The sequence below is a fragment of the Castor canadensis genome, chromosome 7 (genome assembly GCF_047511655.1).
Source record: "Castor canadensis chromosome 7, mCasCan1.hap1v2, whole genome shotgun sequence".
NCBI classification, from domain to species: domain Eukaryota; kingdom Metazoa; phylum Chordata; class Mammalia; order Rodentia; family Castoridae; genus Castor; species Castor canadensis.
This window is the reverse complement of record NC_133392.1, coordinates 101,783,336-101,810,203: the sequence shown is the minus strand read 5'-3', so window position 1 is coordinate 101,810,203 and position 26,868 is coordinate 101,783,336. Positions and strand designations below refer to the sequence as shown.

Below are 26,868 nucleotides of genomic sequence, written 5' to 3'. Positions count from 1 at the left end.
TAGGCATATAAAATATTTTTCCTTTATCTAATTATTTTGGAAAAAATAATTGTACATATTATCTTCTATGGTTTGAATATGTTATAAGTATGCCCCAAAGGTTTATGTTCTAGAAGTTTGGCCCCCAGAGTGGAAGTATGGAAGTGGAGGAGACTTTCAGAGGTAAAGCTAGTGGAAGGTAATTAAGTCTTGGGGGCTGTACCCTCACTATGGATTAATTCTGGTCTCGTGGAGTGTAATAGTTTCCAAGAGAGCTGTTATCCAAAGAGTGAGTATGGCCTCTCCCAGGTCTCTAGCTTCTTGTCTCCTCATGTGACTTCTTCTTCCTGTGCTCTTGTCATTGCATGACTATCCTTCATGAAGCCCTCACCACAGTTAAACGAATCCCTGCTCTCAAACCTGAAGCTAAATAATCATTTTTTTTCCTTTATAAAGTAGTACTAGGGGAGTATAACAAACTGGGGAGTTTGTTATAGCAACAGAAAAGCAGACTGAAGTGGTATCATTTAAGAAAAATTCAACTAGATTTGTTGTGGAAGCATATTTCCTCAAATCAAACTTTAAAAAAAAAGGATACTGTGTTTATAATTGGAATTTGCCTAACTCCCATATGGGGAAAAACACTTTTGCAATACACCTATACCTATATGGAATCACACTGCATAAGAATTATTTCTACAATTGTCTTTTCCCTTGGGTCATTTAAATGGTTTAAATTCTATTTAGATATTAGTCCTACAGAAGCACCATAATTACTGAAGATAAATGCCTCATCTACTTTCAAATCTTCATTAAAATTAGCTTTGTTATTTTTGTGATGCCCAATAGCATAGCTATTAGAGTTAAGAGTCTGTCAGCATTTCCATTTACAAACTCTGTTTTTTTAGGGTTCATTATCTTTTCTGTTTTGAATTGCATTAGCCTGAAAATTATCTGTCAGCATGAATATGTATTACATGTATTATATTACCCAAACTCCATGTACACATCAGTTTGCCAATATAGAAGGCAGAGATCAGTAACCTCTTTCCTCTTTCTTCATAAAATTCTAAAGGTGTGTTGACTATTCGATTATCTCATGGTCATGCATGGACTGAGCCTTTTAATCATGAACTTTCCCAGAGAACTGGTCCTAAATTTGACCTAACCATTTTAATATTTTAAAATTTATGAAGAAATCAAATTGAATATTACCATGTACTGTGCTTGCTTTTCAATATACAACACATTTTGAAACTTCTGGACCAAATTATAGTCCCACATAATTAGAGATCTAGGAAAGCTACACTCTGGGAAAAAAAATGTAAGAGATCTGTGATTTGTGCTAATTCAACCAAAGAATAAAAAGCAAAGAAAAATCATAGCAAGTGCTGTTTTGTTCATTTTGTTAGGCCATTTCTTCACTTTCAAGTGGGCAATAGCAAGAGGTGTTCTGGCAATCACAACAGAAGCGCAGCTGCAGGGCATGTGAAATGGCACAAAAAGCTTCTGGAATCCTGGCCAGCAGTGTTTCCTCTGTCCAGAGTAAAAGCTATGAAGGGGGTTCTATGTTTCTCATTCTCCCAACCTTTCTTTAAAAAATTCATTCCTTGTTTACTTAATTCTAGTTTCCCCACCAAAGGTCTTTCAGTCATCAGTTACTGTTTATCACAAAACAGTCCTGATTTCTCATTTTGCCTTTTGTGTTATTTTTGACTTGCAGTTGGGAGAAAGGAAAGTAGCACTGAAAAAACTAGCCATTGTACTATTTTAAAATAGAATATAATGTCTTACATGATGTGTCAGAAATAAATTACAAATCTGCCCCTGAGTACCATGACCACAGGCAACTGATGCTAATACGAGAACAATATTGACTCAGAGGAAATATTGAGTGATAGAGCTATCACCTGACCTATTTGTACAGAAATTGAAAATTAACGTGACAATGAAAGAAGAGGAAAATGAGTATCACACTTATTTTTGCCACAAATATGCCTGTGTCTAGGTTAGTGCTAAAGATAAACAGTGACTAATGCTCACAGAAAAGAAGAAATATGAAAAGCACTATTTAAGATCTATAGACCCAAGAAACCATCAAGTCTGGAGTACTTTTCCCCAACATAGAAGTGATAGCCTGTCTGAAATAAAAATAAAATAAAATATTTTGTGGAATAACAAGGCGTTAGATGGAGACTGACAGAATTCATAGCTAAAGAAACACCATATGCAAATTCTAATAACTTATTAAAATAAAGGATTATATTCTGTCACTTAAATTATTAACCTTCCTGTAGAACTCTGATTCTTTCATAATGGTTACTTCTTGATGCTGGGTGTTAACTAGTTCTCATTATTAGGAATATCTAATCCACGATGAACTTTGAGATCTTCATTATTTTAATTTCCTCTTCTGCATTTGACAGCTACACTTGCAAGATAATCCAAACAATTTGTAATAAACCTTATAGCTTTCCTCAATTTAACTGAACACACTGAAGTTGAAAAACAGTTCAAGTTCATGTACATTATTTATTGAGCCATCAATTCAATACTGATCTCTATGAATCTATGTTCTCAACATTGTACTTTCAAGACCATTGGGTATTAAGGAAGATGCATTTGCTGTCCTAATGCAACAGTAGAGTTATATATATATATATATATATATATATAGAGAGAGAGAGAGAGAGAGAGAGAGAGAATTATAATACATTTCTTTCAAATTAAGTTATATGAATGCACACAAATAAAATATACTTTGGAATATCTCTTATAGAACAGGAGAGATTTTTCTGATAATGCTCATTCTCTATTGTTGAAGGCAAAAGGGAATATTCTTCAGCCCTGTCACATAGTCATAAAATTAATATAGAGCAAAGTAACAATGAAGAGAAGGTTGTAGAATGAGGGTAATCATGAAACATGGCATAGTTCTAAAACATGTTTACTGGATATTAAGAGAGTTAATGATTAGTAATGGCTATCAAAACTAATATTATGCATGATGTAACATGTATTTTAATAAGTAACATACATATAAGAGCTATATTAACATTCTTCCCATTTAACATGTGAAGAAAAGTAAGCAGAGTTTGAGCAGATTACTCAACATTTCCAGGTTCTGAAGGGCACAAACCACATGTTTTCTCTCATTTGTGGAATATAGACCTAATACAAATATGACAATAAGGGGAGGTCAAATACTTGAGGGATAGGGTAAAAGAAGAAAACTAAGTAGGTGAATATGGTTGATATACTCTCTATATAAGAATGAATATAGAATTTTTAAACTAGTTGAAACCACCATAAGAAAGGAACTAAGAGAGAATGAAGAAAAATAAAAGAGATGAATCAATTTGGGTTATAATACATATATACACAGAAATATCACAAAGAAACTCCCTGTGTAGCTATCTTAAGGAAAAATGTTATATTTTTTCTTTCTTTTTTTTCTACAAAATTGCAGAACAGTTCATGCAGAGGAGGGGGTTGTGGTACTAGTGGGAGGGGGGAAGTGGTAGGGAAAGGGAGTAAGAGGCTGAATATGGCATAAATGCTGTGTACACATGTATGTAAATGTAAAAATGATACCTGCAGAAACTATTCCAAGAATGGGGAAAGGAAGAGTAAAGGAAAATGGTAGAGGGATTAAATTCAAGTATAGTATATTTGATATATTGTAAGAACTTCTGTGAAGGCCACAGTGTACGCCTCCCAGCACAACAATTAAAACAACAAAGGCATTGAGCAGAGATTTAAATTCAGTAGTCCATTTCTGAACAGCTTGCTTTACTTATATTTATGAATATTACTTTTATAACAATTACTAATGTTGGATATTAGCACGTTTTTTCAATATCTCTTCTCTAAATTAAACATTTACTTATTATTGATTAAATATGTTGTCAAATATGGAATCATTTTTTACTATTTGTTTCTTCATATGGAAACGTGAGTGAGCTATAATGACCATTTTAGGAGGTGTAGGTTTTCTCTAAAATTTTCTACAAAATTTTGGCAAAAATTACCTAGATTTCTGTGGAAGTAGTCTGAAAGCTCTTCCTAGACTCAGCATGTGAAGGAGAAGTTCATCCCTAGTACTAACTTCCAGGTCTTTCTTTTATAGAAAGGCAGTTAATTTTCATTTAAAAACTGTGTCAAATTATTGTTAAAATATAAAAGGGATCAAAACAATCATATTTTGACTAATAATAAATATCCCTTACTTCTCTTTCTTCATTTCCTATCTTGCACTAACTTTTATATTCGTATTTGTATGTGAATATTTTTGTAATAAATTTTAAATGTAAGAGTCATTCATCTGTTAGGACAGCTGTGCCAAACCCAAAGAGAATGGCAATGCTGAATTGGTAGCTCACAAGGCCATAGTCAAGCATTTTCATACAAAAATTTCAATTCTGTTTCCTGCAGGACAAATGTTACCTGTATGACTTATTTTACTTTTGGTTTTATATTGTGATCTTTGCAGTTCTGAAATAAGATATTGAATTACATATTTATATTCAAGTAACAGTGCTTTTCTAATGAAGGTAGTGTCTAATTCAAATTTAAAGGAGATGAAGAGTATATTTTGTTTATTGAGCTCCTACTCCTATTTAAGTATTTTAAATTAATTCATTAAATTCTTGCAATAAGTTTGTATTGTAGTTATTTATTAGGACTGGAGCTAGGATGAGATGAGGGGCTGAATCATGTAAATACAAGGTAAGACATTATTTGTACATACAATATTGATATTTTGCATTAATTTTAGCATAAAATATTTTATTAAAATATTTATCATCTAGATTAATGTATCTGGTGGAGCCCTTTTAATTTTTACACCAAAGCCAACCCAAATCCCAGCTCTGCATTTTAGTGACTAGAGGTCTGAAGAGATGTGCCCAGAGTCCCTTGGAATTCAAGCGACATCACTCCCTTAAGCATTAGGCTGCATGCACATTTAGGTTACTGAGCTGACTTTATAGTGGATTCACCTTGCATTGTCTCCTTAAAGAAATATTAGTAATTGGTGTTTCTCAAAAGTGTGCTAGAAAAATGCTGTAACAACATTGTTTCTCTACTTTTTATAATATTCTGCCTCCATTCCTCTAGCCCCAAATATTTCCACAGCATATCAAGAGAGAACAGGGGTAAAAAATAAGCTAAAATTTAAGACTTTTAAAAATCATGTTTAAAGGGTCAATATGGTGCAAATATTGTGTACACATGTATGTAAATGGAAAAAATAATACCTGTTGAAACTGTTCCAGGAATGCAGGGAGAGGGATAAAGGAAAATGATGGAGGGGTGAACTCAAGTATGATATATTTGATATATTGTTAGAACTTTTTAAAAACCACAATGTACTCCCCCAGCACAATAATAAAAAATAAAAATTATATTTATTAAGGCCTGGCTTGTTAGCACATACCGTAATCCTAGCAATTTTGAAGACAGATATTGAAAGCACTGAGGTTCAAAGCCAGGCCAGAGAAAATCAAAAGGCCTGGGGACGTGGATCAAGTTGTAGAGCTTGTGCCTAGGAAGGGTGAAGCCCTGGAGTTCAAACCTCAGTGCTGCATGACCCCCTGCCCCAACTGTGTTCCTTAAAAATACATGTAATACAATATTTATGTATATAGAAAACAAACTAATCCTAAAATAATTTAAAATACTGGAAGGAGACAGTAGAGATGAGACACTTGGTCTTATGGTAGTATTAATTCTCTAGATTTCCTTGGAGGATATTACTCTTAAGAGATTAGGAGCTTAGCCTATATACATGTCTCTTGATCTAAGAAATTCTGTTAAAAGGCTGGTTACACCTTGCTGCAAAAAAATTTGTCGTTTGAATTAAGTAGTGCAAGTTGGCTTATCATATTAGCATCTTGGGGCATTATCTAGTATTTGTAGTAAAGACGAGGATGTTTATTTTATTCACTTCATTTCATAAGTCCACAGAAAATTGTATATCAGATTTCCATCAGCTTTCAAAGTCTAATTCAAGTACAACAAACTTAGTGACACTTTTTTGGAACACTCTTCTGCTTCTCTACTCAAACTACAGAATCTTCAAACCCTAATATGATTATAACCCTGGAGTCTACCATGCAGAGTTCGCTTGCCTAATTAGTTTACTTATCTCTTATTACGTGAGTACTCTTGGAGCGTAAGGCATAGACCATCCACTCTTAAAACCCTCCAGCATCAGCACATAATCTCCCTTTCATACTTGCTGGATATTCACTGTCATGTGAAGACTTTGCTTCATGTGATTCCAAAACCAGACTGAGGAAAATTAGTAAAGATTTAAATTTACTTAGCACCTATCTGCTTACTTAGAAAGGGTTGGTCTTCTCTAAAATTTAGGTTTTTTTAGACTTCTGTGCAACCATAGCTCTTCAATGGCTTTAACGGAAAAAAAATATTAATTTTCAGAAGCATTTTTTGGTATTTTTTTTTCAGGGGAGAGCACAAACACAGTCCTCCACTACTACAAATTATGCAGTCGAGTTTCCCACATTTGGGGAAATAGCAGGGGTCAGCGCATCCGGAGTGCAATGGATAAGCCTCGCCCTGGGAAAACCACCTTCGTGATCATGGTATCTCCCCTACCAAGTAAGTATGGTATTTTGTAATTGTTATGGTGAGGTCAGTATCTTTCATGTCTTCCACATGCTCTTTGGTAGAAGAAATTCCCTTAAGCTCTTTTTCTCTAAAAGTCCGAGATCCTCTAATTGTCACAAAAGGACTCTCATGGCTCAGTAGCACCACACAGCTGTTGCAATGATATGACAACATCGTTCTGCTCCCTGAACTGCTCTTCTTTTAATATGCCCATATTGGTGGACATCTCTAGAACACACTTCCACTTAGAGTTCATTTGGTCAACTCTTAATTTGTGATCAATAAGTTAGCATAGAATTCACTTAACCTGCAATATTTTTCCTAATTCCAAAGCCTAAGTTGGATGCTCTCATGTACCTAAACAGTCCCTCTCTTACAATTGATGAAACTGAAATAATTAAATGTTCATTGTTTAAAATAATATAAAAATTATGACTGGCTAAGGATGAAGATGACTACACTTATTATTTTGTCCATATTACTTAATACACTTCTTATATACATTATGTACTCAATGCACATTTATTGAACCAAAACTAGTGTCTAGTAAAAGAGTGGACAAATAGAGTGAGATGTTAGGAAGGAGAAGATCTGGGTTTGGAAGTCACTAGTACATGAATTGAGAGGTCAATTTTAAAAGTTTTTAAAAAACATTTCTTGCCATCTCTGCCATAAAAATAATAACAGTTTAGAATAACTCCAACTCCCAGGTTTCCAAAGCAGGCAGGTTATAGCTTATATGACAAAGTAATACATAATGTTTTGTAGATTGAAGTGCCTGCATCATCTTCTAGAAAGCTACTTTAAAGGATGGCTGAAGAATGCCAATGTGCTTCTTGTGCTTCCTACTTTTAAATCTAGATGTGACAGTTATGTCTGAAGCAGCCATTTCAGAACGTAAAGTGACCTCATGTATTAAGGCCATGCATTGGAGAAAACAGAATAAGTGGAGCAGAACCACCATGGCACTCCTAACCTACCCGAATCTTCTAATGACATGGAAATTTATGTTAGTTTACTTAGTCCAGGATAAACTTATTTCATGATTTTGGGAATCCAACCCAGCACCTGTGTATGCTGGGCAAGCGCTCTACAAATGAGCTGTATCCTCATTTCGTGTTACATTTTCCGTATATTCACTTGATTATTACATAAGTGGAATAGGTGAGATTCTACAGTCAGAGTGTGCTATTTAAATTTTAACTATTTTTAAAAACAGAATTATATAAAAGCATAAGATGCCCATCCAATGAAAAATGAAGAGAATTATTTAAAAATACTTCATTTCAGGCATAGGTGAGAATATTCCCAGTGTGTCTGTTCAGGGGCTTTCCATATTCAGAACCTAATTTTACCTTCTTGTTTTATAACTACAATCACACTGTCCTTTCTGCTATGTGGTTGGTCTCCACCACAAAAGTCTTTGAGAAGTGATGTAAAAATCACTGTTTCAAAACTTCATAGACCAGGCACAATGGTTCATGCTTGTAATTCTAGCTACTTGAGAGGTGGAGTTTGGGAGGATCATAGTTTGAGGCTAACTCAGGAAAGAAGTTAGCAGGATCTCAGCTCCACAAACAAGCCAGGCCTGATAGTGCACATGTATAATTTCAGCTATGTGGGAGGTATACATAATAGCATTGTAGTTCAAGGCCAGCTACAGGAAAAATTGAGACATCTGAAAAAGCACAAAGGGCTGAGGGCATGACTCAAGTAGTAGAGTGCCTGCCTAGCAAGCATGAGACTCTAAGTTCAAACTCTAGTACTGAAAAGCAAACAACCCCCCCAAACTCATAGTATAACACCAACTAAATAGAATGATATCAATACAGAGTAGATTAATGAATTCTTTAAAATTCCTTATTTTTTCCCATAGTAAGTGGTTTTCAGATTAATCCCAAGGTAAATAGAGTAGGAAGACAATTTCCCAAATAACTTTTTCTTAACTCATCCAAGTAACTGAGACCAATCTGCTATGTACAATATAAAACAATCAAAGAGCAATGATATTGCACGTGATTTTACCATCTTAATGCCAATGCTATTCTTCCCATGAGCTATTGATTTCATAGTGTCACCTTATAGAAAGTCTTGCCCAGCAATTCCCTTTAGGTCATATCAATCATCTCACAGATATCCTTCCACTTAGAAATAAAAGCAATGATAATGCACTAAAAGCACCACGATTCCTGAACAAAGGATAGAGAAAGGAGAGGGGACTCAAATAGCATTAACATTATTTAACTGAAATCAATTTTGCACATTTCAATGCTCAGAATTTTTTATTCTCATTCAAATGAAAATTCCTCAAAATGTGCTGTCTCCATTTGCAGAATAAATCATTATGTAGAGAAGTATAAGATATCTATTCATATCTAGCATATATTTTGAATTTTAAGACATGTGTCAGTATGAATGCATTTTATTTCCTTCCTTTTATAAATTATTTTATAATGTTAAATCAAGTTTGAACTATAAGCATCATACAGATGTCTTGTACTGCCTAATAAATTATGCTGCCTGATTTTTTTCTTAAATTATTTTTAATAAGAAAGAAATCTAAATGGAAATGAATCATATGCTTGCACCATTGCTGTCAAAATGAGTTTGCATAAAAATAATATGTATTAATATTGCATAGAAAGACCTTTAGGATAGGTTATAGTATTTCTGAAGAGTAATTTTTTGAGTTAAATTTTAGGAGGAGTAGTACTTTCTTTAAATCATTTACAGTAAATATTATCATATTAAAAATTCCAAAATGAAAATGTTCATATTAAAATATTGTATTAAAAAATATTGTATTTATATCACATTTTGAAGAATATACCAGTCTTTCACACTTTCTTTTTCAACCCTTCCTCATCCTCTTCAAATGGATTAAGTCTAAATTAAGTACTGCTTCTGGTCTTCCTGGCTATTTTCCCAACCTTTTCAGTTCATCCCTACTCCTGACATGGGAGAACTGTGTGCAGTAGCCTAATGAAAGGATAAATGACATGTGAGATCCTGTGAATGATTTTCCCTATTACAATCCTCTCTTAACTTTCTCAAACATTCAGAACTTCAATTTTCTATTATATAAAATCACTTTCAATTATGTCATCTATGAAAACTGGGCTCATTAATACATTGGAAAAGTATATATTTAGGAGATATTAGGGAATCAGACAATTCTGATTAGGCAATTTTGGGGTACCTTTTGCCAGGCTTTTATTGAAAAATTCAATTGAAGCACTGAGGATATAGCTCACTGGTAGAACATTTTTCTAACATGCATGAGACCCTGAGTTCTACCCCCAGACCATAAAAAAGAAAGAAAGAAGGGAGGAAGGGAAGGAAGGGAAAGGAAGGGGAGGGGAGGGGAGAGAAGGGCAGGGGAAGGGAAGAAGAAAACTGGTTAAAAAAAAAGTTCAGTGATAAAAATAAAAATTCTCTTGTCCAATTATCAAAATGTCATATCTAAGTGATGTCACAGAAGATGGCAAATTTTGTACTTTCAGGAAATGGTTCTTCTGTGAGAACAATTACTAACTTCTCAAGCGTTATTAGGATCAAATATTTTGGAACTTTGGAGTCTACTCAAACACTTGCAGTGTTTGGGAGAAAAATTGATAGAGAAAGAAGCTGGAAACATGCAGGGGATTTCAGGGTTTATCTCAAAGCAGCTACCATTCACCAACAATCTCACAGTATTGAAGCAGCTTCTCAAGGAGCATCTGACAAAAGAATTTAAAGAGACAAGACACTTTTTTTTTTTAAATTGGATTCTGACCCTCAAGTAAATTTTTCTCAGGTTATTTGGCTATCATGGTGTTAACAGAATAGAGCTTTCAGTGACCACAAGGAGTGATAACAAGGAACATAGTCATTGCAAAAACAGTTTGGAAAGTCACTAAACATATGGACAACTGCAACCATTAACAAAGGAAAAAAAAAAGAATCTAAGAGAACCTGAGAAAATATGATATAATTTGATATTGAGAGTTAGTGCATTACAATATTCAGAATGCCCAGTTTTCCATAAAATTTATAGAGCATACACTGAAGCAAAAGTGTGAATCTTTCATGAGAAGAAAAGAAAATGATAGCAATCATCCCTGAAAAAGCCCAGACATTGGATTTACTAGAAGAAGACTTTAACTTTCTTAAAAACACAAAGGGTAGAAGACATATATGTTCACATGATAAAACAAATTTGAAATAGAGAAAACAGCTTCACAATATGTTGAATGCCCTGCTACTGAGTAATGCACTTTAAAATACTTAATTACACATTATAAAAAACAAGCCAAAGCAAAACAAAAACAAACAAGAAACTATTACATAGGTCACTAGACAGTAAATATTTATACTCATGCTGAATTAAAAACAACCACACAAGATGGATTGTTTCATAACAGATTAAAAACCAAGCTTATACAAATCAACAAAATGGGACAATGCATGAACAAAAAACAATAAAGTTAGACAACAGTCAATAAGCAAATAAAAGAATCATAAAATGTTACTAATTCAATAAATGCAAAATTGAGTATCAAACTAAATGCCATCACACATTGCTTGTGGGGAAAATTTGTGAAAAAATTTAGAAACTAACTTCAGAAAATATAAGAACCTTCAGAGCATACTTATTAAGGACCTTTGTTTTAGAAATCATTTTCCTGGGTAATCATCCAAAGAAATTACCAGCAGTATGGATGAAACATGCATACAAAGACTCTTAATATTATTATTCATGAGAGAAAAAGTTTATAAGTTGTAGCTTGCAAATGACTTACGAGAATAATTAAATAAATTATGGCCAAATATCTAGCACAATATGAAGTTATTATAACTATGTTTTAAAAGAATATTTATAAAAATAAGAAATGAAGATCTCACGTAAATCGTATGCATATAAAAAACTTGATTTTAAAAATACACCAATATCCATAGTAAATCAGATTTTAGTTGTCTTGTGTACCACACGAGCTTATTCTAGAAACCTAACTGAGGGCAAAGGGAGATGTATAAAAGACAATTGACAGAAGACAAAACATCCATAAAGCTAGGGCTAGGTATGCTGTGTGCATGGAATGGAGACACATCAGCCACCTCCACCTCCAGTGAGTTTATTATATACAGTAGCAACATGAGGTGAAGAGGCAATTCCCTGGGGAGGGGGCATGGCATTGTAATCCTCAGGAACAGGAGAAATCTGTTGCAGCCTTTCTCTGAATGTAAACATCTTAGGAAAACCAGCTGTATTACATCTTGCCTACTTCTCCAGCTGAGGCTGTGCCAATCCAAGCGTGCAATTTACTGGGCATAACTATATTTGCTCCCTTTTGCGGTTTGGGTCTGTGCCAAACTCAAACACGCAGCTTATTCAATACACCTGTCAGCTCCCAAAAGTTATGAACACATATGTTTATGTGCAAATAATGCATAAAATGCATAAAATATCAACAGTGTCCATTTCTAACTAGTGTAAAAAGAGATATTTTATGTTCTCCAATATCACTTTGTTTTCAAATATAGTTTATAATGGCCCTTTATTGCTTTCATGATCAGAAAATAATAGTGACAATATTTTCAAAACAGACTCAAAATAAGTTTCTTGCATCCAATAATGGCAGAGTAGATTTTATTAGAATAACCATCCTAGTAACCGACATTAAAATCTACAGACAAAATATTAAAAACAATTAATTGAAGGCATTGCTGAATGAACAATAGCAGGCAGATACTGGAGGAGATTCAATAGTTGGGTACAGGAAAACTAAGGGGATGAAATTTACATTTACATAGTTTTCTCCTTACCTGAAAATACCCTCTATGCACAGGTACCATAGGATTCAAGCAGAAAACTGGCATTTACTTCTTGTAGGGTGGAGAAATAACTTAGAGCCACAGAAGATACTGGAAGTCAAAAACCACAGAATAAGAACACCAAAATATCTACAGAAATGCCTGTAAAATCCTTCACAAGACTTAAAACTATGCATATGTTTGACAAGGATTGAAGAAATCAGGGGCAAAGCCATGGGTTAAAGTCTAAAAATTCAAGCAGAACTATCAGCAGCTTCCAAACATAGAGGAGAGGGTTTGTAGATTGAGACCTACAAAACCACTGCCTTTCCATTGTAATCGAAGAGGTCACATTTAAGAAGTAAAGATTGTGTCTAAAGACTGAGAAATTCTTCCTATAACAAAAGCCTAATTAAAAATTTGAACACAATAACCAAACCATGAATCCAGAAAACTAAGCAAATACAAATAAATGGTAACTGAAATGAAAATCAGGTGTGGGCATAGCTTTAACTTTAAGTACACTAATAATAACTTAACAATGTATACTGTAATCTCTGGAGCAACAATTAAAAATGAATGATGAGAAGATAATATGTCTACATAGCAAGGAAAATGGCACAGAAAAGTGTGAGAGACACAAATTAAGACAGGGAAAGGAAAACTACAGAAGAAAGATGACAAAAATAATCTAACCCAAATGAAACAAAAAAGTGATGTAAAAGAATTACACACTCAAAATTTAAAGACATATTTTGGAGCTGGTTAAAAATTGGAAGACAAGTAAATGAGGAAAAGTAAGAGGATAGAAAAGGATGGAAACACTAAGCGTGAGCAAGGTAGTTATTACCATTACCATTACCAGTAGTAAAAGGACATTTGTAATGAATACATATATGGGTGAAGAAAACCCAGGAATTTTAAATGTGTAGCAACTAAAATTGAAATTCAAGTGGATAAAAGTTACCATAAATACCAGGAGAAATAGAAAAATTCACACTCATAGTTTTATATTTGTACATTTTTAACATACCATGCCCCTTTTAACAGAAAGAAAAATAGTCAAAAAAGGCAAAACCAAACAAATAATGAATGGAAGATTTGAGCCACACTATTATCTAATGAAACCTAACAAAACTTGAGAACACAGTATCTAATGATCTAATTATAAGAGAATGCACATGGAACATTTTTTATAAATAACATTATGAAAAACAGGCCACACTAAGAGGAGGTCACTAGGGGAGGGAGGGTAAAGGAAGGAAGCTAAGAATGTGAATATGGTTGATGTACTTCCTATACTAGAATGAATAGAGAATTTTTAAACCCGATGAAAGCACAATAAGAAGGGTACTAAGGTAAAAAAGAGAAAACTAGAAGAGATGAACCAATTTGGGTTATAATATCAGAATAATTCATGGAAATGTCACAAGAAAACTCCTTTATAGCTATCTTATACAAACAAAAATGTCATTTTTTTCTTTTACAAAATCAGAGAACAGGAGGACAGAACAGGTCCTGTCTGTGGGTTGGTACCAGTGGGAGGGGGGAGGAGGTAGGGCAAGTATGTAGGAAGGTGAATATGGTGCAAATACTATGTACACATGTATGTAAGTAGAAAAATGAGACTCACTGAAACTGTTCAAGGAATGGGTGTAGGAGAGATATAAGAAAATGATGGAGAGAGTGAATTCAATTATGATATAGCTGATATAGTGTAAGAACTTTTGTAAATGTCACAATGTTCCCCCAGTACAATAATAATAAAAAAACTTTAAAAATTAAAAAAATAAAATTTCCAGAGATATTAAAAAAATCTTATTCTAGATCATAAAATAAGTCTCAAGCTTTTACAGTTTGAAACTTTACAGAACATGCTCTCTACACATAACAGAATCAAATTAGAAATGAACCATGGGGTAGCCATAAAAGTCCTAAATAACCAGAAAATAAGCAACATACTTCTACATAATTCATATTTCAAATAAAATTGCAAAGGAAATTATATGTGTGTACATGCAGGTACTGTATGATTTATAGAATGATAATGAAAGAATTCATCAATATTTGTGGAAGGTAGCCAAAGTAGTGCTTAGGAGCAAAGGTATGGTGCTAAGTGCTTATTTTAAAAAAAGAAGAAAGCCTTAAAATCAATAATCTAAGAAGACATAAATGAATAGACAGTCATAGCATGATTATAGATTGCAAAAGCTGGTTTTAAGATAGCCATTTCACTCAAATTAGTCTATAAATTCAATTTAGTACCAATCAAAGTCTACACACCCTTTTTTTTAAAAAAAAATTAAAAACCTGATTCTGAAATTCATATGGAAGGTCAATGCATCTAGAGTAACCTAAGCAACTTGGAAAACGTGAGGCATATATTCTATCAAACCTACAGGGTCATCATAAATCTACATTAATAAAATATTGTAGTGATTTTATAAGAATAAGCACATAGACAAATGAAAAAAGACTACAGTCTAAAAAAGTTACAAACATATACTGAATAGATTTCATGCAGTTGCAAAGGTAATGATGCAATGGGAAAAGATTAATCCTTTTAACAAATGATGCCTGACATAACATAGTCTGACTCCATTTTTTAATGTTTGACAGCTGAAAACTTTAAAGTTCAGTCTTTTCTCTTTAGCTTGTGCCCTCTACCTGAACAGGATGATAAGAATATCAAGTGTTCCTCCCTCATTTGGTGGTGGCTTACGGTTAAATGCACAATAGCCTTCTCTTGGGCCTAGGAACCAGTATAGAAACTCCAAGCCAGGAACCTTTCCCAGCTTTCTGAAACTATTTTCAAACGAGCTTAGGAAGTTGACCCTATTGTCCCTGAAAGTCCTCAATAAGTGAGTAAAACCTTTATTCTGATTTCTTGGTAGGGATGTGTGGTATCCTGAGTATTTATACCTGAACTAAAGTTTTTGTGGGAGTCTATGCTGCCTCTTTGTGGTGGCTGTAATACTAGACTAATTGGGCAGTCACATAAAAATATAAAATTGAGCAACAACCTCATACAGAATTTGAAAAGAATTTCAGAGTATACTAAAATCCATAACTACAAAGTTTCTAGGATAAAATACAGATATAAGCACAATTTCTTTCAAAATGGAAAACACTATAAAATTAAAAATTTAATAAATTGGATTGGACCAAAACTAAAAATTTTTTAAATGATAGGGAAAAGTATTTGCAATACAGAGAGATCTCACAGAATAGTTAAATTCTACCACTTAACTTTAATAACCATGTAACAACAGTAAAGTTGGGACAAAACTGGACATAAACCTCACAAAGAGGATAAGACAATGACCTATGAGAGAGGGGCAAGTGAATAAAGTCTTCAAAATCATTAGAAGTAAAGTTAATGCATGCTAAAATTGTAAACACTTTTAAACCTGACAGTGTCAAATGCTGAGGATGTAGAATAATTGGAATTTTAATATGACCACTTCAAAAGACAATTTATCCAAAACCTATAAAGTCAAACATGATTCACTCAATGTCCCTACTCCTAGATTATCACAGACAAATAAAAATATTTGTCCACATAGTTGTACACAAATGTTTACAGCAGCATTATTCATGAAAATTAAAAATTGATTTAAGCCATATTTCAGAAATAAAAATGGATAAATATTAAAAATATACTCAGTGCACATACTCTATTTACAGTATGAACTACATGATTTCATTTCCATAAACATCTAAAACTTGCAAAGTAAAGCTTTGATGACAGAAATTAAAAAAGTATTTGCCACTTTGTAAGGGAATATTTGGGGACACCTATTTTAGGGTAGCAGAATGGTGGTGGTTAGGCACTTTCCAGAACATATTTAACTATAATTAAAGTATGTGCATTTTTATGTAAAAGACACTTCAGTTAAAAGATAAGCATTGTCAAAAACACCACACAGGCAAATGAAGAATAAAATTTTAGTAACTGGCTTGAAGAAATAGTTTGTTGACATTTCTACTTAAAATTGCATTGTTAAGCTGGGTGCTGTTGGCTCACATCTGTCATCCTAGCTACTCAGGAGGCAGAAATCGAGGATCATGGAGACAGCCTATAGTTCACAAGACCTTATCTCAAAAAAACCTTTCACATAAAAGAACTTATGGAGTGGTTCAAAGTGTAGGCCCTGAGTTCAAAGCCCAGTACTACCCACCCCAAAAAAGAAATTGCACTGGTAATTTGGTGTTAAGTTCATAAAGTCTGTAGCCAACTAATGAAATCATGGGCCCTATCAGTTGTTTATGCAGAAATCTTTGGCTGTAAATTTATCAGGTGGCAAGAAGGGTTTCCCAGATTATCAAAATCAATACTCTCAGCACTCCATGTAGAATATGTTTCCATCAGATTTTTAGTGTCTCCTGTTTTCATGAAGTACATATTTTATGAAGAAGCAAGCAATCTGGTGGCACACATGGTATAAACATTTGACAAGCATTTTCTGTGACATCTAGGTTTCTTGAAGCTGTACCCATACCACAGAGTGAATGAAATGGAAGGTAAACTTTTAATCCTCCAGTATTCCTAAATTCACTTTAACACAGAAACTCTAATTTTATTTGTATTTTATTGGACTTTCTCAAGAGTTTTTGCCTAAAAAAGTTTGGTGCTAAATAAAAGGTATCTGTCTTATACAAAAAAACACATATGCAGTGGTGTAAACAAAAAGGAAGAAAGAGCAGAAGAGAGCTCTTTTCATTTATCAATGTTCTATGTCTTGATTTTGGTAGTGCCTGTGTAACTAGGTACATTTTTTTTAATTCTCAAAAATGTACACCAAAACAATGGGAAAATTATGTGAATCCAACATTAAGAAATTGTGCTTTCATTAAAGCAGATGCTCTAGATGCTCTAGTCTAAGAAGTTATAAATGGTGTACATGATGTAGGATATTTTAATTTATTTTTATATCCTCTATCAGTCTGGAGAATTAGCATGCTTTGCCCACAGATTTCAGTTAAATGACAGGAAAACATGGTTAGAGTTTGCTCATTAAAAATAAAACACACAACTAAGTAAATAACTATGTAGACAAATAAACAGCAAAAACTTCCTCTTAACATCATACTCTTAAGTTCCCTATCTCTCCCTTATAATTAATAGAAAAAAAGGAGAAAGAATTCTAGAAATTTATTTCTTTCAGTTTATTCTGCTTCACTAGCTACTTTTAATGTATCAAATATGACTATTTGTTTCCACATAAAACATACTACACTAATTCGTCTATGGTGAAGTAATATCCTCTGTATTTATTCAATCATTTTGATGATTTTATCTTTTTTAAGATTTGTATTTATAATGAAGATGTAGATTATAGTTTGTCTTTCTTACTGTTTTATGGGAACTTCAAAAGAACATGAATTCTATTGCAGTTGTTATAGTAGTTCAAAATTGTCTATCAAATAATTTTTAGTAAGAGTGTTCAAGTCTTGCTTATCTTTACTGGTTTTGCTTCGTGTATTTTAAAGCTCTATTGTTTGATGCACTTTCACAGTCTGTCTTTTAATAGATATACCACTTAGATTTAAATTATTAAGTTTTGATATGTTTGGAGTTAGTGCTACTGTTTTCCTTTACTTTTTTTTTAATCACACTTTTTATTTTCCCTTTGTCCTCCATTTTATAGATTATTTTTGATTCTTTGATTTTAGTTTTAGCATAATATTTTATTTACCCTTTGGCTACATCTTCCTATTATTTTTTAGAGCATTATATTGGGAATTACAAATGCATTCCTAATATTTCACAACCTATTAAAAGTTAACACTGTAATATTTCAAGCAAAATATGAGTCTTGCAACCAACAGGTAAGTCCCCTTATCCTCCTGTACTGAAATCCATGGTACATTTATCACATGTTCCATATACTACCAAAACCTCAGTAATGATATCATTTTAAATTCAGGCATTATATATATATGTTAGCATATGCTACTGTTGAGGGAAAACTCCAAATGCTCAAGACTTACAGAGTTCATGCTTCCTGTGGATACTTGATGCACTTTTGCCATTTCCTTCATTTTTGAAGGTTCAAGTTTCCCTGTGGCACTTTTTCCTTTCACCCTAAAACACTTTCTTTAGTGGTTCTTTATGATCAAGTTCAACAAGAGCAAGTGTGGTCATTTCTATGCTTAAGTCTTTGGTTAACTTCGCTATAATATATTAATTTTTTCCTTCAGGTTTCAAAAATTTCTCATTATATTTGGATTTAGCCATTAAATATAATGTATATCTTTGTAGTTGTCAGAATCAAACTAGTTTACTAATCTTTAAATTTTAAATCTAAGGGCCGGGCATGTAGCTCAAGTGGTAAAGTGCCTGGATTCAAACCCTGACTCCCAAAAGAGAAATCTTTATTGTTTGTATGCCAATTTTGGAGTTTTCAGTCAGTATTCAAATATTTTGCTGCAATTATGTCTGTCCTTTTTCTTTCCCGAGCTGCAATAAAAGAATAATTTGACTCTGACATTGTTCCACAGTTCTCTTCGTGTTTGTTCATATTTTTAAATGCATTTTAGCTGACATAATTTATATAGATTTGTCTCAAATTCATTGACTCTTTCCTTTGCCCTTTCCATTCTAATATTGAATACAACCAGTGATTTTTAACAAAAATTCAAACATTGAATATTTTAGTTTTAACACTTAGTCAATTAATTAATTAATTTTTTAGCAGTATTGGTGTTTGAATTCAGGGCTTTGAGCTTGCTAGGAAAATGCTTTATTACTTGACCATACCCCCAGTCTTTCATTTGCACATTTTATATTAGACATTTATGCTGTTAATTTTTTTGTATGTCAAGCGTTTACTTTTACCTTATCAATCAGTTATAATAACTGCTTTGGAATATTTGTATGATAACTTCAATATTCAGATCATCTCAGGGTTAGTATCTGATGATTGTTGTTACATATGAGTATTGTTCACATTGAGATGCTATGAAATTGTGCATCATATCCTATGCACCCTGAATACCATGATTTGCAGACTCCAGATTCTACTATGATCTTATACACTGTGCTGATTTTTTTGCTGGTTTATTTGATCCAAAATCAACCAGATGAATTTCATTTTTCAAGGTCTGCCTTATTTTATTTGAGAAATAATTCTAATTTCAGTTTGCTTTTCAGAGACTGCAAACTGCTCTGCGTCTGTTCCATATGTGCAGCATGCCAGCATTTGTTGGAGACTCAAGGAGAAGTTTACATTTCCATTCAACAACTTTGCTACGATCTCTTGGGACACACATGTGCTGCTCAGAGATAAGCCCAAAATGAGAACTGTGTGGATTTATACACAGAATTAAAGTATCTCATTGTCTAGTCCTTTTTTTTCCTGAGGAGTTCCCAGCAATCCTTGCCCTACAGAGAAGTCCTGTTTTTCTTTTTTTTTTTCCTCATTCCTTCTGGCCAGAAAACTAGTTTCCTTTTAGAATTTTAACAAACAAGGCTATGTGAGAAAAAGAAGGGTGGGGCAAATGAAGAGAAGGAAATCTAATCAACTGACAATTGCTTTTTCAAGTTTGGCAACCCTTTGCAATTTGCATACTTTGAATCACTTATGAGAGTCTTCAGGTAATTTTTATGTACTTTGTTTAGAAACTGTAGTTGTAATCAGCAAGACAGATAGACAATAATGGACTAATTCTTGAGACAAGATCAAAACCTTATAAAATGTCTTTAAGCAGCATGCACATATAACTGATTAAAATAAACAGCCACAAATATATCATCTAATTTGACTTTCTTACAAATACCTTTCAAAAGCAGAAATATAACATAACTATACAAATAATAGAAACTGCATTGTTTAGCAAATCTGTTATGATTATCACGTATGTTATGTATTGGAAAAGAGATCTACATTTATTTTCTATGTTAGATTTATTTTCTCCTCGGGGGTAAATGATAGCCTTTAAAACAGGTTTTTCCAAAGTGTCCTATACATTTTTGCAATTATATTAATGACTTTTCTAAATTCTGAATTAAACAAAAATTTTCAAAAAGAAATATTATCCTGGAACTGCTAGTAATATGCCTCTTTAGGAAGGCATTGTATTTTACCATGTAATCTACTGTATTTTTCCACATAGAATCACAGTATGTACAATTCTACAAAACCACTTTTAAAGCAACTCAAATATCCATTTGTATTAATTGATAGTCTTAATAGAAAATTATTTAATGAAATTACTTAAGAAATTAGTTGTCTCATAGAATTCAGGGAAGCATTGTTCAGAGGAAATAACTCTGCCTTTGTATTAAATTGGAATGAAACCTAGCAGGAGACATTACTTTTACTGTGAAGGGTACAAGAAAAATGAAGAGGTTTATTATATTTACATCAAAGTAATTCTGCATTCAAAGAGTAATAGACAGTCATGTGCAGGAAGAGGAACATCCACTTTGGTTTGGCTGTTATGAAGAGGAAGATAGCCTTGAAACAGGTTTGTAAAACATGGTAAACTGTCAATTAAAAGCTGTAACCTCGGACAGAGCTGTGAGGAATTGCCCATTAGAGCCATGCAAAAGTTTGGGACCAAGATGAAAGGCACCATGCAGAGATAAGCACCCATTCCTGCCTTCCTTTGTCTCCACTTGTAAATAAACTTTCCAAAGCAGTCCTCCCCCGCTGCTCTTATCTAAACCTTAGGTCTCTAACCCACTACTATCCCTACTTTATGGGAGAGCACATTCCTTGTAACCTGATACCCTGCACTGCCTTTTAAATATCCTGTGAATCCTTTGTTCAGGGCTCAGACACTGGTACACGTCTAGGCCCGCTAGCGTAAAAATTAAAATCTGAGTTCTCCACTCCTCCGAGTGTTGCTTGGTTTCTCCTCTGACAATATTGCCACAACAAATGGAGGCCCCAGCGAGATTCCAACCGACTGGCCCCTTGTGCCACCAGCCGGTGGCTGGGCTGCATCGGAGTAGGGAGGGACACAGGACTGAATGAGGTGGCACGCCACCCGATGGTATTCCGGGTTCTCCTTCACCCTGGTGCCCCAACTCTCTGAACAGTCTTGACCCGGCTCGGACTCCAAGGAGAAGTGGACCAACTCATCTGGCAGTCTTGTCCGGACTTGGTAAGCACCACCCCCGGGAAATCAGTCCTAAGTCAGGTCCCGTCCCACTGGACGGAAGGGGAGCTTGATCCACTCCCAGGAACCTCCAAGAGGAGTTCCACAGGTCTGCATTCAGGTCCCGTCCTACTGGATGGAAGGGGAGCTTAATCCACTCCCAGGAACCTCCAAGAGGAGTTCCACAGGTCAGGTGCTTCTCCCAGAGTGGGGGAAGGAAGGTGTTATAACTTTGGTGTGAATGTGTGTGTGTGTGTGTGTGTGTGTGTGTGTGTGTGTGTGTGTATGTGAATTTGTTTAAAGCATGGGCAAAATTTAATTTGCTCCTGGAATTCCAGCTCATTTTATGCGTGCTTAAATTGACAGTTTTTCTGGCATGCTTAATTTATAAAACTTTTTGTGTGTGCATGTAAACATCTTAAAATGGTTCTTAAATTGATACTATAAGGTTAATATGATATTCAAGGAAAAAAAACAGGATATTTGTTTTAAAGATCTTTGTTATAAACTGCTTAGACTTTTACATTTAAATATGTAAACACCTTAAGGACGATTCTTATTGTAGAGTAAACGTAAAAGTTATTACTCTGTTCTACTGCTACCTTAAGAACAACAAAAAAACAAGCTTTCAAACTTATTTCAGTCAGGCATCACTAGGATGCAGACACTCAGGGGTTAACACTCTGGCTTAGCTAGGAAGGAAAAAAAAGAAGCTACAGTCTGCAACAAAGTCTTGGAATTTAGGTAGTTAATATGACCTTAGCCTGTTTCATTCTGTCATAAATAAAATCTGGGATTTAATTCTCTCTTATAATATATGGGTCTATTAACAAATGAGTTTTCTATAAATTGCTTTTATACAAAAAAATAATTTCAGAGTTGCTTTCTTTCTTGTTTTTTTTTCATGCAAATATAAGGCTCTAAGTTAAAAGATTTTATGAGTTATTTTCAACAAGTAACAAAATATATAAAAGGTATTAAGGATATGTTTTTTTTTCAAAATAAATAAAGGGTTAAAAAATACTTTTAGATAAAAAAGAGGATAAAGACCAGCTCCCTAGAGGATACAAAATAAATTGTCACAAAGATACAGAGTAAATTGTCATAAAATGATACAGCTTATAGATGGTATATAACTAGTTAAAGTTAACTAAAATCCAGTTACATTAAAGGTTTTATAACTTCAAAGTTTAATGTACTGATGTTAAACTAAAATTTAATTCTCTAAGTTCATAACAACAAGGCTACCTTAAAAATATTATATTGGTCTAGATAACATTTACAAAAATTGTCTTATAATTGTTTTGTTTTGTCAAGATAACTCAAAAATTTTTGATACTCCAGGTTAATCCATAAATTTGTCAAGATAACAAGAGTTTATTAAAACACAGAGAGACAAGAGGCAGCTGAACACAGGGAGTACTGCTGCACTAATATGAGGGTTAAGACAGATTTACTTATGTAAAGCCAAAGTGCACCTTCCAGATAGGATAAAAATAAATAAATAAATAAGTAAAAACTCCAAGAGGAGCACTACACTGGAAGTCAAGATCTCCAGTTTTTATTAGACATAACAGAGTGGAGATGTTAGTCCTACTCCTTCCACATGGCAGGTGGAGGAAATTTTTCCCTGAGATGACCGATTGGGGCCGTTATTTTAGGGGGGGGTTCCATTGACTGCAGGTGATGGGATTCTACTATATGTCAAGAGCCATCTGTTAATGTCAACAATCTGGGATATGATTTCTTATCAACATCTGAGCCATGGTTCTTGGCCACTATGTTTCCTAACTTCACACTTAGTCCCCATAAATATTTACCTGTGTTCTCTGGTGATTTTTGTCAGGGTTTTAACTACTAAGGTAACTGAGTCATGTTTATTTAAGAGTTGGTTTATGTTGGGGTTAACAATGAAGACAGCCATGTTAGGACTAGACCCCCCCCTTGCAGCTGGCTCACCTTTGTCATCCTGGATATATGCCAGGGACAGCTGGGCAGACAGTGACTTTCCTGGTACTTTTCCACTAGCCCCCTATGTCTAGCCCAAGCCTGTATATGGCAATGTGCTCTTGCTGTCTTGCTGGGGTCCCCCTCCACAAGGCTCCTGCCTAAATAATAAACCCTGTACCAGTGTTTCAGCTGTCTCTGTGCCTATTCCGTGCCTCTTATTTTCTAACAGTTATGTAAAACTTTCTAGATGTCCTCATGGTTAAACAACTGTTGTCTTAGATGATTCTAATACAGTTTGTACCCTATGCTAGTTTGTGACTGGGCTGTTTGGGTTTGCTAAAACTGTTCTTTCCCCCTACAACTGATAAAAATCTAAAGTTTTACTTCAAGAGCAACAACTAAATTAATATGTGTATTAACCTCTATAGAGTTGTGATGCTGTTGCTGGTTCCTGTGTATTAAGTATATTTGTATTTTCAAGTATATCAAGTCTTCTACAATACAAAATGTAGATAAACATGGTAACAAAAAGCTAGTGGTACTGATGTACTGTTCTGTTGGTTGCTAAATTGTCCATCAAAATTTTAACCATGGCTCTTTTAAGTTTTTGTCATTTCAGTTCTGATCCTCCTGGGACATTTATAATCAAGTCCATAAAAATGACTAATGAGTGCCTATGTGTCAACCAAGGTAACTACTTAAACATCTGCTTTTGTTAGATTTTGTTTTGTATTGTCCTTGTCTAAAAGTGCACTGCCTAAGAGCCATTCCTTCTAAGCCTCTTTGTTGCTTAAATTTGGCCAAAAGGGTCTAGTTGGCACTGACTCCCACCTGATCTGCTCATTATTCCCTCCCAATGTGGGACTGAAACCAAACAAACAGAATCCAGGAAAAAGCAGCCAATCAAGAAAGATCTTCAGTCTGCAGCCATACCACCCTGAATGTACCCGATCTTGTCTGATCTTGGAAGCTAAACAGGGTCAGGCCTGGTTAGTACTTGGATGGAAGACAGATCTTCAGAAGAGACTGTTCGGAGACTAACAATTTGGAGACAAAGTGGGGAATGCCATCAAAGTTCCAATGGAGTCATTGGTGCCAGACCTCTCAAAGATAACCAAGGCCAAGAGGATTAAAGAAATGGTTCTTATGCCTGTGTGGCTATCTGACATTAAAGCTTTGCCAGACACAAACTTACATTTTTACACAGGGTCTTCTACTTAAATAGAGACAAAATAACTATTTTTACTGGATCTAAACATGTCCTTTAATACTTAAAGATGGTGTTTTTAACTTTAAAAAAGTTTTCTTGGACATATATACTGACAGTATATTGTTGCCAAGGTAATTCTACTCAGTTAAAAAAAAAAAAAAAGGAGAGATATGATATATAAAAAAATTTAAAAAAAACTACTCCAACCCAGTTGTATGGGTCCCCATCTAGTAATGTTGGCAGCTCTTAGGACTGTTGAAGTTACAGGAGTCACTCCCGGGACTCATCACTCCTGAATAAAAGGACAGGCACCCCTGCAGAGCCCAACGTCTGACAGGCTCTCCATGATTCAACTAATACCCCTCAGATTAAGGTTCCAGAGAACTTCACAACAGCATGCCATCACTGTTGAGATCTCCAGCCCTGCCCCAGCCACATCCCGGAAGCTGGTTGGTCAATGCACGGCAAAAGCCTGAGGATTCATTCACCAGGACACAGATGTATCCTCTTCTCTGTCACCCATACCTTATCCTGCTGATTAGCATTGTGCAATCTGTTTACTCGAGGACTGGCTGTCACTGCTCCCCAAGATTGAAATGTAAGCCAGAGATTACTGCTGGCCTTCTGTTATCTCCTCATAGTAGGAAGCCTTACTGCTGTTTGGTGTGGTCCGCCCAGACTCTAGTCTCAGGCATGAGGTCTCTGATGTGTTATTGCCTTCTGACTCTGCTACATTTTGAGGTTGTCCAATTGGGAGGCTGGGATGACTGCTCGGCCTGCATAAGGCCGCCTTCCTTCCAGGGAAAACTGAGGTATGCCTTCACCTTTTATCAGTATCTGTCACCCGTGTGCAGCATATCAATCTCTGAATGCACCAGGAGAGGGATGATTTACTATAAAGAAAGCTGATAGCCTAACTGGGTTACAAAAAACAAAGACATTATAGGGCATATGGATTGCTGGGAGAAAGACAGGGACACTTTAAAGTCATAAAACAGTGGAGGAAATAAACCTCCTTGGGCCACCCTACCCTTCTACCCCACTCCCATATCAGTTTACTAAAGGGAGAGCCACAGATCTAGAGAGGCCACCCAGAGGTGATTACCTAGGTGGACCTGGGCCAATAAAAGACATTGATCTGCCACCACCATGACCCCCATTAAGGCTTCCTTCTAGGACAGGAAACCTTAACTTGAAATCTCAACTGTACAGCTACCGCCATTCAATGTACAGTTGACAGGCTGTGGTGCACCAGCCTGGGATTCTTCCTTGTCTGAGGAACCCTTGCTTACCAGTACTTGCCAGCTGACTGGAAGGGCATTTGCACATTAGCATTCCTCACCCCAGATAAACATAGTGCCTAACAATCAGACACCCCCACCTTTAATGGCTCATGTGTGGTCAAAGAGAGCTACCCAATTCATACCTTTATTAATGGGACTGGGGATAATGACTGGGAAAGGAACAGGCATAGGAGGGACTGCCTCATCAGCCGCCTACTATAATCAATTATCTGTGGACCTAACAAATGACATAGAACAAGTGGCTAGGTCTATAGTGACCATGCAGGACCAGCTAAACTCTCTAACATCAGTAATCCTCCAAAATGAGAGTGGGTTGGATTTACTCACTGCCAAGAAGAAGGGCTTTGACTTTTCTTAAACACAAAGTGTTGTTTTATGTAAAGCAGATAGAAAGTCAGAGATACAGCTGACTCCATTGTCTGGCCCTCTCCTTATGCTTCCATTGGCACTTATGTTTGGTATGTGCCTTCTAACACTGTAACTAACTTCATTACCTCGCAATTGGAAGTGATAAAGTTACAGCTCCTGGTAACACAATATAGGTCTTTGGGATAAAAAAAAACCTTATTAGATTTCTAAAGTCTAGTGTTGATGCTTGTCCACAAGTGGAAAAAGCATCAAAAGGGGGGAATGAAGAGGAAGATAGCCTTGAAACAGGTTTGTAAAACATGGTAAACTGTCAATTAAAAGCTGTAACCTCAGACAGAGCTGTGAGGAATTGCCCATTAGAGCCATGCAAAAGTTTGGGACCAAGATGAAAGGCACCATGCAGAGATAAGCACCCATTCCTGCCTTCCTTTGTCTCCACTTGTAAATAAACTTTCCAAAGCAGGCCTCCCCCGCTGCTCTTATCTAAACCTTAGGTCTCTAACCCACTACTATCCCTACTTT

At 34.9% G+C, this 26,868-nt stretch overlaps 1 non-coding gene across 1 annotated transcript; it reads right to left on the bottom strand.

The window, feature by feature from the left end:
* Window positions 1-6,447: 6,447 nt before the first annotated feature.
* LOC141425067 (U1 spliceosomal RNA) lies at window positions 6,448-6,611 on the bottom strand. The gene has a single exon (XR_012450177.1). It is a non-coding gene; the product is annotated as a U1 spliceosomal RNA (small nuclear RNA).
* Window positions 6,612-26,868: the final 20,257 nt, after the last annotated feature.